The sequence below is a fragment of the Brassica napus genome, chromosome C7 (assembly GCF_020379485.1).
Source record: "Brassica napus cultivar Da-Ae chromosome C7, Da-Ae, whole genome shotgun sequence".
NCBI classification, from domain to species: domain Eukaryota; kingdom Viridiplantae; phylum Streptophyta; class Magnoliopsida; order Brassicales; family Brassicaceae; genus Brassica; species Brassica napus.
The window spans coordinates 19816024-19831351 of record NC_063450.1 but is presented as its reverse complement, the minus strand read 5'-3'; positions in this window follow the sequence as shown (position 1 = coordinate 19831351).

Genomic DNA, 15328 nt, shown 5'->3' with positions numbered 1-15328 from the left:
GTTGTATCATAAGACAAATAAATACCATTACGTTATAATCAGTAGATAATTAAGAATCAGCAAGCACTATGTTTCGCATCACATAGACACATATTTATATATTGTCGTCACACACATTCATATATATAAATATATATGAGAATATATATAAAGTTCTTACAAAATCACACACATGTATAATCTATTCTTTTATTTGTAACTGAATTATATGAAATTATCCATGAGAGTGTCAGACACTCAGAGCAGCCTTTATCAATATTTTGTCCCGCGTTATTTACGCGACCGATCTAACCGATGTGTGTGTCAACTTTAATTCCCATCTTTGGAATTTCTCCCTTGCCAGTTTTCTAAATTGGAATACATATATACTATAATGGTATCTATGTATATATATATATGTATATATATATTCTTTAAAAAATGAGACCTTGGCCGAGTTAAAGAAAAAGTGGAGGGTTTGTACGCAGATGATAATGCTATAACTAAGGAAATTGCTGCAGCGTTAAAGGAATTCTCTGATGCTCTTAAAGCAGAAGAAATGTTCTGGAAGCAGAAGAGTCGAATGTTTTGGCTGAGAGAAGGCGACAGAAATACAAATTTTTTTTATACCTTGACAAAGCAAAGAAAAGCAATGAATAAAATCACGCAGCTCCTAGATGCAAATGGAAATATTGAGGACGAAGAAGGATTAATAGCCATTGATACTAGCTACTTTAGACAGATCTTTGAATCATCTAACCTAGAGGACATTGAGTATGCACTAGCTCAAGTTCCTACGACGATCACTGGGACAATGAATGACAACCTTACAGCTCCGGTCTCTGAATGAGAGGTCAAATTAGCGCTTTTTGCTATGCATCCAGACAAGACCCTAGGTCCAGATGGGATGACTGCACTTTTCTATCAAAAATTCTGGGAGATAATAAAGGAGGATTTAACTCTTATGGCTAATAAATTCCTTTTTGAGAGGACGGTGGCGAATGGACTGAATGATACGAATATATGTCTCATCCCAAAGACCACAAAACCTAATGAAATGGCTCAATTTAGACCCATTTATTTATGTAACGCCAGCTACAAGATAATCTCTAAGGTCTTATGCCAGAGATTAAAGAGAGTGCTACCAAGCTTGATATTGGAAACCCAGTCAGCTTTTGTTGCTGGAAGACAAATCTCAGACAACATTATGATTGCTCAAGAAATGTTTCACACTCTGAGAACTAAACCAAGTGGACGCAGTAAAAGAATGGCCATTAAGACGGACATAAGTAAAGCATATGATAGGATGAAATGGTCTTTTATTGAAGCTTTCATGCGTAACATTTGTTTTTCAGAAACATGGATCACCTGGATAATGCAATGCATTATGTCAGTGAAATATAAGGTACTCATGAATGGATAGCGAAGAGGAAATATTGTTCCTGGTAGAGGCCTACGCCAAGAAGATCCTTTGTCTCCTTTCATTTTTATTCTATGCACGGAAGCGCTCGCTAGCCTTCTAAATCTTGCAGAGAACGAAGGGAAGATAACGGGGATGCGCGTGTCCTTTAATATCCCACCTTCTCTTTGCTGATGATAGCCTTTTCTTCTGTAAGTCAGAGCCCCGTGAATGTGAAGAAGTAATAAAAGTAGTCAGGAAATATGGTAAATCATTTGGTGAATGTATCAACTTTGATAAATCATCCTTACTCTTTGGTAAGATGATTGATGCAACTATTAGGCAATAGATTAAAGATGCACTTGGAATACAAAACGAAGGAGGCATGAGAACTTACTTAGATATCCCAGAAGACATAAGTGGTTCCAAGTGCAAACTTTTTGCATTTCTCAAGGATAAGTTGATGCATAGAGTGAATGGATGGACATGTAGATATTTCTCAAAAGGAGGGAAGAAAGTGTTGATTAAATCCATTTTGCTAGCTCTTCCGACTTACATTATGTTTACTTTCCTGCTCCCATTGGAGATATGTGAAAACCTAGCAAGTGTCATTGCTCAATTCTGATGGAGTTCAAATCCACCAAAAAGAGGAATACACTGGGCGAAATGAGAAAAAATCTGTTTACCAAGAGAGGAGGGTGGGATTGGTTTTCGTATGATCAATGAGTTCAATCTGCCCCTATTGGAAAAAAAATTATGGAGGCTAGTACAATTTCCTGACTCTTTGGTTGCCCGAGTCTTGTGGGAAAGATACTTTAGATTGACTTCACCATTACGAGTAAACTCTTCTAGCAGCCCTTCCTATGTGTGGGGAAGATACTTTAGATTGACTTCACCATTACGAGTAAACTCTTCTAGCAGCCCATCCTATGTATGGACTAGCATTTCTGCTGCAAGGAAGTTGTTATTACTGGGAATCAGACAGAAGATATATTCAGGTTATGAAGTCAAGGTGTGGGAGGATATGTGGATTCCAACGACCCCTGCGAGACCAGCTATCCCTGTAGAGCCAGTTATGCATCCTAATATGAGAGTCAGCGATCTCATTAATCAGGTATCAAAGGATTGGGATGTTGTTCTATTGGAGAACTATGTCAATCCTGATGACATACCACTCATAAGGAGTTTAGCCATAAGCTCAACTCATCCTCGTGATACATTCTGCTGGAATTACATAAGGAATGACCAATACACGGTTAAATCTGGATATTGGGTGGCTCAGCATTTATTAAAGACAGAGGAAGAGAATGAAGTCTTGGAGCCGAGTATCACGAAGCTTTAAGCCTTTGCTTGAAAGTTAAAGGCGCCTAAGAAGATATGTCATCTTATATGGCAATTGTTAACTGGTCATGTGACAGTAACGAGGAACTTAGCAAGATGTAATATGAGGTGTGATAACTACTGCCCAAGATGTGGAGAACTAGAGGAATCTGTAACTCATGCCATTTTCGAATGTCCGCCAGCTCTACAATTTTGGTCCTTATCATCAACTCCAACAAGCCCATATATATTTCAAGTACGAAGCATCTACACAAATATGGATTACCTATTCTGGAGTAAAAACAACATTATCGTGCCAGAACAAGACATAGATCATTATCCACGGATAATCTGGTATATTTGGAAGGCTAGGAATGACAAAATTTTTAGGGGGGATAGATAGAGATCCTTTGGAGCTAGTTCGATATGCAGAAAGTGAATGCCTAGCCTGGTTTGATGCGAACGAAGTGGTACAACTAGTGGTACAAGATAACAATACTGAGGAACCCCAAGTCATAAGCTTGAGTAATATTTGCTTGTTAGATGGATCTTGGACAACCTCTGCTCACTTTAGTGGATGTGGATGGGTCTGGATGGATAGTGGTGGGAACATTCAACTTATGGGGACAAGAAATTGCACTCGAATCAGCCTTGCATTCGGAGGTAGAAGAACTGCGATGGGCAATGGAGAATATGCTTCAACATTCAATATGCCAGAGCTTTGGGACAGGCTACAAGGAGCTGATTGCAATGATAGAAAAACTTCATGCTTGGCCAAGCTTTGCGACAGAATTGGAGAGGATAGAGACGATACATATATGCTTCCCGGACTTCAGCATCATTCATGTTCCACGAACGCACAATCAGATTTCAGACTTTTTAGCTAAGACTGCTAGATCCTTCCATAGGGAGATACATTTTATTAGTTGTTCTACTCCGGTCTGGTTACCCAGACCGCCTAAAGTTTGAGTAATAGAATGACTCTTTGAGGTAAAAAAAAAAGAGAGACCTTGGCAATGGTGTATTGCATAACTCAAAAGAGTTATATAGTTCTAACTTCTAAGTGTTTACACTTTACGTTCTAAGTGTTACAGTTATTTTACATAACTGATTGGAACTGAACATAGAGAAAATAAGAAAACATCTTCTCTCTTTTTCGGAACAAAGAACATCTTAAAATCCCCTTCAGTTTATGTTCTTTAACACTTTTTTTGTCATCATGTACTTAACATTGAAAACAACAAAAGGGTATATTGTATAAGCCAATATCTATGCCTAACTTTCATCTGGAAGTGCTTTATCTAATGGGTGAACTTACGTAATGACTACACGCGATGTTGGACTAGTTGCGACCACCAAATTAATTTTGTTTTTGTCAACATTTACTATGAGTCCAAATGATAACACGCGAAACATTGCGGTGCGGTTTTAACCGTAACAAAAATATATATATTTTTATTATTAATATTAACTAGGATGCGGTGCAATCTGATATCACCATTCGAAACTTATATCGTGGACATTAATTTTAGAGATAATTTGAATGTAGAAAATACGTAAAGAGTACTAACATTTTGATGTGTGATTTTGAGAGAGTCTAAGAATATAATGGGAACAGTGACCTTAAGTTAAGTCAAATCATCCATCCACTCTGATTGATAGAAAGAAAAATTCATCACAATTCTTTGTTTCCTAAATAAGTTGTTTTTGATTTGACGAGTGGGGGAGAAGAACAGTTTTAACGTTTATTGCTAGCTTTTATAATTTACATGTTAATGGGTTTTTTCTTTCATGATGGGACGTAGAGATGTTTTTTTTTCATAATGTTTGTTCTTGTGGGGTGAATGGTTTTCTAGGTGATCTATATGAGTTCAGGCTTGGTGTTGAAGACAAACAGAAAGTTTGCTAAGGTAAATGGGTTATAGTTTGGATATAAGTAAGAGAAAAATAATTACCAGCAAAACGAACAACACATCACCACATATTTGTACATCTGGATAAAATTAATGCATTAAAACTATACGAATTATATGAATCATATGACAACATCACTAAATTAAAGATGTTAGATGTTATGTTGTTAACACTATAAATATACTTTTAATATCGGAAAGTATGTCAAATTTGGACTTTGACATCACCAAATAAAAATTTATTTGAGAAACAGATCATAATACATAACCAAATGATTAAAAACAAAATAGATACATGTAGATCAAACATTCAAAATGCAACGTATATATCAAAAACATGAGATAATACGTTAAAGTGTGTTAAGTATCACCAGAAATTTCCGGGTTAAAAGCCCAATACACGTTTATGATTATCAGAATTATGTTGATGTGTCAACAACATAACAAATAGTAATCGAGGGATGCTGTCGTAAAATTTATGTAGTCCCTGTAGTTTTCAATACACTGGATACTTATTTAAATTTGTTACATTTATCATTTTTATTTGTATGTAAATTTTTATATATTAAATTATATATAACTAATTTTTAAATTTGATTTTTTTATATCTTTAATTTGAAGTAAATATTTCTATTATGTGTAACAGAATTAACTAATAAAATATAAAGAATCAATTCCGAGATTTTAGAGTTATGTAAAAAAATAATAATTATGTATAGAACATAAATTATCTTAATTTAAAAGATTGAAATCTCATCTCGAATAAATTCACGAAAAGAAAAAGTACTCCAAGAACCTACTTAAAATATAAAACACCCTTTTAAAAAAAAACATACTTAATAATATTTTTTTACGTGTAATAGTTGAAAACTGACAATTGAATATCGATCTAGAATATTATTTTAATATATCTAATGGTAAAATATTAATTGTAATAAACAAATTTTGAATTTTGTAATATTACATGAATTAGAAGTCTTTAAAATCTAAAATATATTTTATTAACATAATATATTTTTTATTCATTTATTATTTTGATGTTACAAAATATTGCTTTAGTTTTATTTGTATATTAGTTTTTTTAATAATTTAGTTTCTTTTTAAGTAATTTTAAAATTATCAAAAATATAATATATTTAAAATTATTTATTTAAATATATTCAAATATGATGTCTCATTTTTATGTGTGTTTGCGTTGAGCATATTTAATTTGTAGTTTGTATATTTAATAACACCTTGTTGCGTGCCATTCTATGGTTTTAATAAATGTGTTGTCTTTTCATTTTTATTACTACTAACATGATTTTTTAGTGATCAGTGATAATGTATTTTTAACGTTATGTATTATATTTTATCGTATATTTTCTAACTCTTCATGCTCAAACTTTTTTTAGAATCATTTTAATTAGATAATAGGTTTAAAGATGTAAATAAAACTGTGTATGTTGTAAATTTAGACTTTTTAGTGTAACTAAGCATTATCAATTATGATTTTATTTACTAAATCTTTCTTTCTGTGTATTTTTTTGTTTTATTTTGTATTTTTACAATTTTATTGCCTTATTTTTTAATTGCAGAGAATTGCTATTTCCAATTTTTGTTTCATAAATCTTAAAAGTTTTCGGTTGATTTTTATTTGTTTTCTTTCACCAATTACAATGTACAGTTCGACCGTTTTTTTTTTTTTTGGATCAAACTACTAATATCATCAGATAGAAAAACTTAAACTCCAAGAATGGAGTGAGTATTTGTGCTAGAGAAAACTGATTTAGCCACTTATATAGTGAGATATTATAATATTAGAAGGTATAGAAATTCTTCTATGTTGTCCTACGCTGGACATAATTAGGTTCTTGTCAATTGATTATATATTTGTGATAACTGGAAATACATCTTTATGTCCTCATTACATCATCCTTAATTGGTTTACGGTTCGACCATTTCTAATATACTGAGACTAACATAATATTACAAGTTGATTATCTCCTTCCAATTAGGAATGCACAGAATGAGAAAAATTCAAGGTGAGACCACTTTACAATTTTGTCATCATATCTATATAGAGTTATATATATATATAGAGTTAATTTATAGATTACTCTATCTGTTTCAAAATGTAATCAGTTTTAATTAAAATCTGTAATATTTAAAAGTTATTACTTTAGAAAACTGTCATTTAATATATAAATTTAATCAATTACACAATATTTTACATAATTTAATTGACCACGCAACATCCAATAAATATAAAGTTACATTGAAATATAAAAATAATTTATATAGTAAAACAAAAAATACTTTTAAACCATTATATTATAAAACAAAGGGAATATTCAAATTATATTGAAACATTAGAATAGTAAGATTCAGAAAAGCTGAAATCTCAACGTCGATCATTTACGTCGGCCATGCCTTAGACCATCTCCAATGTATTCCTCTATTTTTTTTTTCTCTAAAATAGAAAAATTTCATAATAGAGATGGATTTCTCTCCGATGTATTTTTCTATTTTCTCTCATAAAAACAATATTTTTGATATATTCTTTTCTAAGTTTACAAATATTATTTTTTATTTGTGAAAGTTGAAAACCAGCCCAATTTATTTTAGTATTTTATAAAATTATGATATTATTTACACTAAATATTTCTTTATAAACTATTATGTAAATAAAAAAATATAATTATATTTATATAAATAATATATTTCACTAAAAAAATATTTCCAGTTATAATTGTTTAAGTAAAAAGTTAAAGGATCATTTTGTAAAAACAAATAGAGGAGGTGACATGACAAAAATATAGTTTCTCATTGGCTGATTATTTCGCCTACATGGACACTCTATCTGAGGCTTATATCCTCCAGTTTTAATTAAAATCTGTAATATTTAAAAGTTATTACTTTAGAAAACTGTCATTTAATATATAAATTTAATCAATTACACAGTAATTTACATAATTTAATTGGCCACACAATATCCAATAAATATAAAGTTATATTGAAATATAAAAACAATTTATATAGTGAAATTAAAAACACTTTTAAACCATTATATTAAAAAGCAAAGGGAATATTCAAATTATATTGAAACATTAGAATAGTAAGAATCAGAAAAGCTGAAATCTCAATGTCGATCATTTACGTTTGCCATGCCTTAGACCATCTCCAATGTATTCCTCTATTTTTTTTTTCTAAAATAGAGGAATTTCATAATAGAGATGAATTTGTCTCCGATGTATTTTTCTATTTTTTTTCCTAAAAAAGAATATTCTTGATATATTATTTTCTAAGTTTACAAATAATACTTTTTATTTGTAAAGTTGAAAACCAACCCAATTTATTTTAGTATTTTATAAAATTATGATATTATTTACACTAAATATTTCTTTACAAACTATTATATAAATAAAAAATATAATTATATTTATATAAATAATATATTTCACTAAAAAAAAAAATTTGGTTATAATTGTTTAAGTAAAAAGTTAAAAGATGATTTTGTAAAAACAAATATAGGAGGTGACATGGTAAAAATATAGTTTCTCATTGGCTGATTATTTTCGCGTACGTGGACACTCTATCTAAGGCTTATATCCTTCTTTTATTACTTGTTTGATCAGTTGTCCCCGTTGTAGTAAAATAAGGTTCCTAAAGTAACACTTGTCCTTAGTGACCGGTTTGATAAAGATGTAACCGTAAGTATTTAAACATAAAAGATTGTTTCTTTCTTTCGATTAGATTCCTAACAACAAAGTCAGTTTTCTTCTGTTTGGGTTTTTGCAGGGTTTATGTCCAGGACTAACTCATGCTCGGAAATACTGTTTACGTGAAGATGTTAACCGAGCCTCTCGGTTGTATTGGTCTGAGTCTGATGAAAGGATTTGCTTCTCAGTCCGAACCAGTTATAAATATAAATAGCAGCGACCAAACCTTGTTAGAGTCAGAAATTGATGATTAAAGATTATACTCTTCTGAACTTCCTCTCAGATATTTAAATGTTCCGAAAATAAAGATTACGATTTTGCGTTATTAAGAAATACAAGCATGCAATCGTTCGATTGCAGCTGCAGTTGAATATGCAAATATGTGGATAGAATGCTTAACTTCACCAACTATGTAGAGAAGACTAAAGAGAAATAATGTGAACCAGTATCAAACTATATATTTTTGACCAAGTTAATGTTTAGCTTCAATCTCTTATTATGGATGAAGATAAGTGTCGGTTATGATGTTCATGCTAAACATTACAGGGATCATTGTAAGCTCCAATTTTTGCCATTTAAATCAATCCTAAACCCTAACTTGTTAATGAAGGTTTTCTAAAATGAGAAATTTTATTGATTTGCAAAAATCTCTGCGGTTGCCTCGTATGGTCGACATGTCATGACCATTAGAACTGTATAACCCAGCTGTTAACTCATAAGGGTATGATCTTAGCCTGGGCCATGGGTATAAGAGAAGCAACTTCCCAAATAGAGACACCCTACCGCTAAATGTGGAGGAAGCAACAGAGAGGACTTGGTTTGCATAGGAGGCGAGAATGGACGAATACCAACTCAAGAAAAAAACAGCCATACTGAGATTCCCATGATCTTTGTGTAACGACCCAATTTCCAGCCCAGTGACTTCGGCCCGTCAGAGCCCGTCAGTGTTGCAGGAAGCCCTTGGTGAGTCCCATATATAAACCATTATCCCCTATTATTTATTCTTCAGAAACCCTAAGCGTTGTAACTCTACAGAGACTGAGCCGTCACTCACACCTGAGATCGCACCGCCGTCACTCACACCTGAGATCGTACCGCCGCCACCACCACGTCCAGAGCCGAGATCGACCAGTTCACCGCCGATCCCAGACGAAGGTAACCGGAAATCATCTTTCCGATTTGGTTTTAAAAACGGCTGTTCATTCAATCGATCATAACTCACTAACCATTTGGAATTTCGTAATTCTAAGACCACCATCGTGATCGTGACGTCGAGACGAGTCGGGACCAAGAAGATCAGCCGGAAAGTCGCCCGGACGCGCCGTCAAGCGCGGCTTTTCTCCCGCGTCGTTCCGCGCGTGTGGCACACGCGCCGCCGCCGCTCTCCGCACGTTCCGCGCGTGGATCTCACGCGCCACCAGTACCCGCCGTTGTCCGTCGCCGCCGTTGTCCGTCGCCGCCGTTGATTCCGGTAAGCCGCCGTCCTTTTTCCGCTGCCGGTGACTCGACCGAGTCGACTCAGCGAGTTAACTCGGATCCGGTCAACTTGTTGGGTTAATTGATTTCGGTTTGGTTTAGGTTAACCGGTTATTTATTAAATCGATTTCTGGTTTAAATTAATTGAATTGGTTAAGTTAAACCGGCGGTTAAAATTGATTTAATTTCGGTTACGGAAAACCGATTTGGTCTAATTGAAATTGATTTTGGTTTGGATAAACTGATTGGTTCAATTCGATTTCAATTGGTCAAGGGTTGACCGGCTTGGGTCAGAGTTGGCCGGGTTGACCTTTGACCAGCGGGTTGACTGTTTGACCAAATCGCCGGTTATCCGTTTTTAACCGTTCGAAGGGCGTTCTGACTCGATTTTTCGCCTCGATTTCAGATTTGGAGTCTGTTTGAGCAGTTGGAGTTCATAGCTACTACTTTTCCACGTGGCTAAGGTGAGGATCTTTTCTCGAATTTCTCTTACACGGCTTAGGACCTCGAATAAGTATAATTTATTTCTAATGTGTTTCCGTCTGTGTGAAATCGAGTCTATTATTGCTTGTTTAGTTTTTAGGTTCTTTGCTTAAACCGGAAGTAGGGTGTTAGTGGATTCAACAATGATTGTCTCATTTAAAATTGGTAAATAAAAATAGTTGTTTTATTAGGAGTTATATGATTGTCTGAGATGGATACAGAGACGAACTTCTGTATGCCGGATATTTTGGAGGTTACGGTCAGCTATAGTCGACCGGTTGACGCGTGACCCAGGAGGTCGATAAATCGTCTACGGGCGTGTGTTACCGAGCACTTGTTCGGTGTGTGTATGAACCGAGCACATTTTCGGTGGTGTTTGGCCTGTTAGTGGGCAGCGGGTGTGCACCTCGCTAGGACTGTTGTGTGATCTTTGGGTACTTTAGGTACCGTGTTTATAACGTGTTAGGATTAAATTATATTTATTCGGAGTGCTCTGTCCGGGTCCATGGACTTCGAGTCTAGTATCCCATACCTCACTGGGTAACTCCCCTGTTACTCACCCCTCGTGTGCCCCCTTGCAGGTGAGACTGACGAGTAGGAGATTGATCGGACAGCTGGTGCTTTTAGGCATTTTTCTTTATTTTGTTTCTCGGACTCATATCTATTATTTCGGCGATTATTTCAGTTATTTCAACTATGGGATTTATGGATTTATTTCGTTATTTATATGAAAGTCAACTTTTAGACCTTTTTACGGATTTAAGATATAAGTTGTTGATTAGTAGCACGCCGGTCTTGAGTGTTGATGAGACGGGTGTTACACTTTGTATGAGAAGAAAGAAGTGGAATGAGGCTGTTGGTCGTAGGTAGGGGCGTTGTGCGGAGGACGAAGTCCTCAAAGAGGGTTTCCTGTGGATACGTACTGTCTAAGAGCGGAAAACATGTGTGTCTTGTTGATGAGAAGGAAATCTTAGCTTCCCGTCTGGTCCCAAACCAAATTTGATTCTCTGAAAATTATGTGAAAAAAAATCAGAAAATAAAACCAGAGGGAACAAACTGAGAATGCAAGTGCCAGCAATGACATATATAATACTTTGATAATGTTGCTCATATAATATGAAAGCAGAGTTGACGCTCTTGCAAAAATCACTTAAGAATTAGAATAAGAAACACAACTAATCATGAACTGCATTTAAATTATAATTCAAGGATGATTTTGATTAAGAATTTAGGTTTTTAATTCAAGAAAGTGTATTTACATGATGATTCAAACATGGAAAGATTGAATACTCTGCAATAACCTGCAATACAGCTAAAACAGATTAGTAAAAAAATCATCATTATCAACATAAGAAAGAAAGAGAGTGGTGAAGTACATGCTGCAAGACAATTGCTTCTTGAGAACAGGTAGGAAACTGCATTATCCTGATTCCAACCATTAGTAGACACTACAAAGCATATCAGTATCTGGTGCAAACCAAAACATGGTTACATCTAAAAAATATTAGCTGGTTGAGAACAATAAGTAGCAAAAAAATGACAAATCAGCAGGGTCGTTTACTCACCAACCATGTATGAGCTTGCAGAGTAACTGCAGCAAAAAAAAAGAGCAATCTTGAAGGTAGAGACTGCCGCCAACAGCCTCAAGATCTTCACCACGTGCATCATTGTCCTTGAAACAAAGATTATGTAAGATGTAAGTAAGGTATGTAGACAGCAGAAAACAACACTAAAGCAATGCACTTTCACAATGACCCCCATAACTGGAGCTGGTTATAAACACAAAACACTCAACTTAAGACTATAGAAATTGCGTTTGAGCAGTGAATCCCTTTGGATAAAAAAAAGCAATGAATCCCAAGCTCTAGAGCTAACCTTGGTCTGAACGCCGCCGCCTGAGTGTTGCGTCCAGAGTGCTTGCAAAGATAAGACCAGCCATGACTCTCTTCCCCGTAATCTTTGCACTTCGAAGGAACTGCACACTCATAAGAATACCTGCATCATTCATCGAATGCGTGATTGCAGCCTTCCAAACCCATAAGAATACAAAGCTTAATAGAAATTTAGACAGGATAAAGGTAACTGATTTTATAAAAAGAGCAAGGGCATTTGAGGTTCATGTCTATTCATTGCTACGGTTAGATTGACGTGGAGACTGACTATCATGTTCAACGCCTCCAAAGTCAACTTTCATCATTAGAAGAAAACATCTGCAAACCAATATATGCACACAACTCAAAGCTAAATCTCGGGTTGATCAGTGAGACAAAGTATCTAAGCAAATTAAAGGTGTAACCATAAAGCTGAAACATGAAGTTCAAAAGCTAATTAATATATTCAATTAGCATATAAACTCTCAGTTAAATCAGTGAAGGACAGAAATTGTATGCATAAACTTGAAAACCAAACCACTAATTGGTACGAAAGGTATTACAAATTTGAAACATGACGTTTGAGACTTGAGAGAAAAGAGAATATGGATTTTTTATCTACCTTATGGTTGAGACGAATATTCTTCCTGCAAAAAACAAAAACAGAGCATGATAAAAATTCAAAGATATTAAACAAAGAACGGAATAAAAATTTTGATTATGAGATTAATCAAAAGTAATAACTTGTCACCGGAATGGTTAAAATACTATGATTTTGAGATTTGAGATTTAAGATCAAACACACCTGAGCATCAAGAGGAGAACACTTGACATTTCGAGCCGCCCAGAATCTCATCAATCGGACCTCCATTGTCGAAGACATCGACCAGCCTTAAAATCACGAAGAAGAACATATGAAGTTTCCATTCTACCTATTTATAATTCTAAATTCACCGCCTTGAGCAGGGTAAAGTAACATAGAATGTGGCTTTGAAACGGGGAGAATAGGAATGAACACGGAACGACTGTAATGAAGCGTAAGTCGAGTCTCAGCGTAGAGAATCTCAGGCGTCACCGCCGACCATCGAAGCCTTGTAGGGTTTCTTTTGAATTGGGCTTTTGGGCCAAATTTTACATCTCACGGATCGAGTAAAGAAAACAGCCTAATCCCCGCGTGGCATGGCAAAAACACAGCTTTCCATTTGACGATTTAATTGGCCAACGTGGACACCTTCCCAATGACTTATATTGCCCTTTTAATATTGTATATTGATTATTTTTTTTTTTATTTTTATTTTTATTTATGGTAACAATTTTCGTGTACTTGGCAATCATTTTTCCTCCTATACACACTAATAAAATAATTAATCTCAAAACTATACAAATTTACTAACTTCAGTCAATCGTTTAATACTCAGGCTTTGAATGGTAAAAGCAGTTCAAACGGGACAGATCAAGCAGATTATGCAGATCAAGCAGGACAAGTGCAGATCAAGCGGGACAAGTGCAGATCAAGCAGATCATGCAGGAGAGAAGCTGATCAAACCGATCAAATAATTTATTATAACTTATGAATGACAAAATCAGTTCAAAACTATAGATCATATATTAAAACAATAAAAATTACACCTAGATATCTAAACAAATATCTTAGATGTTATAGGATCGGCCGAAATACCCGTAAATGTTTTATAAGATACTTACATTTCTTTTTTTTTTTTTTTTGGTGATCAAGATTTTCTTGAGAGAACCGGTAGGTTACAGTAATATTGAACTTTTGGTTAAATTTACCACCGGGAAACTCTCTACCAGTGGATGTAAGATATTTGAAACGGTAATTAGTCATGAAAATTATTTGATCGTAAAACTGAATAAATACACGTTCTCGGTTAAGATTTCATTTAAAATTGTCTTTTCTCAATAGATTTACAAAATTTCAATCATTTACCTATATATTAACTATTTTAAAACATAAAAAAAAATATTAACTACTTACCCTTGTTGATATTTATGTAGGAAGATTTGTATCTTCTTCCTTTGAAAATGTTGTGTTGTGTCGGCGATTGAACGTTATGCTTATAATTTTAAAACAACACAAAGAGTATTAGTGTAAACTATATAGTTTGAGCTAGTCATTGTACATTATTTATAAAATCAGATAAATATATTTTAAAGTTAAGTGTTTGTAACAAAATTATTTATTATCAAAAAAAAAAATGCAAATCAACACCACTAAATGTTAGCGGATGAGATCTGCATGCAGATCTCCCGTTTTTCCACAAAAAGACAAAAATATTGAACTGCATGCAAATCTCCCGCTTAAACTGCTTGTGCAAACAGAAAAACGTGAATGGTGAATGTATTGCGGGAGAACTGCACGTGGAGGAGAACTGCACTTGTCCTGCTCTTCCATTCGTAACCTTAGTAAATAATAGATCAACTATACATGTATGTCTATTTTAAACAAATAAATTAAGAATGATTTAGGGCATGACTGGTTCAAACGCAACGGTTGCGGTTGCAGTTGCGAAAATTTGCGGATTCAGGTGGTTGCGGTTTCTAGCGGTTTTAAGAAATTTGTACGATTGGTTCTGCGGTTAGAAATTGGTGTGTTTGCGGGACACTTATGACTGGTTAACTACCAAATGGAGCAGCGGTTAAATAATAAATTAACAATATTTACATTTTATATAATTATAAAAATATCAAAAATCATAATATTATAATAAATATACAAAATATATATAGAAAGTTATAGTTTTAAATTTTTCAAAATTATAGAAAATATTTTTATTTTTAAAATTTATAATATTAATCCAAATATAATAGATATATTTATTATTTTTATAATTCTAATTTAAAATTTTTATTGAATATTTTTATTTTTGTATTTGTATTGTTTTAAAAAAAAGAAAAAAAATTTATCCTCCCGCAACCGCTCGTAACCGCAAACGCTAGCTGGAACCAGCTTTTGAATTTATGAGGTTTAGAGCGGTTTGGAGCGGTTTGGAACGGTTTGAAGCGGTTTGAGCGATTGTTGCTAAACGCCCAACACTTCTACCAACCTCAGAAGCTGCGTTTGCGGGTGGTAACGGAGAAACCAGTCATACTCTTATTGTGTTGATTTTAAAATTCTTACCTACCAGTAAAATATTTTTTGTGTAAGAAATAAAACTATAATATTTT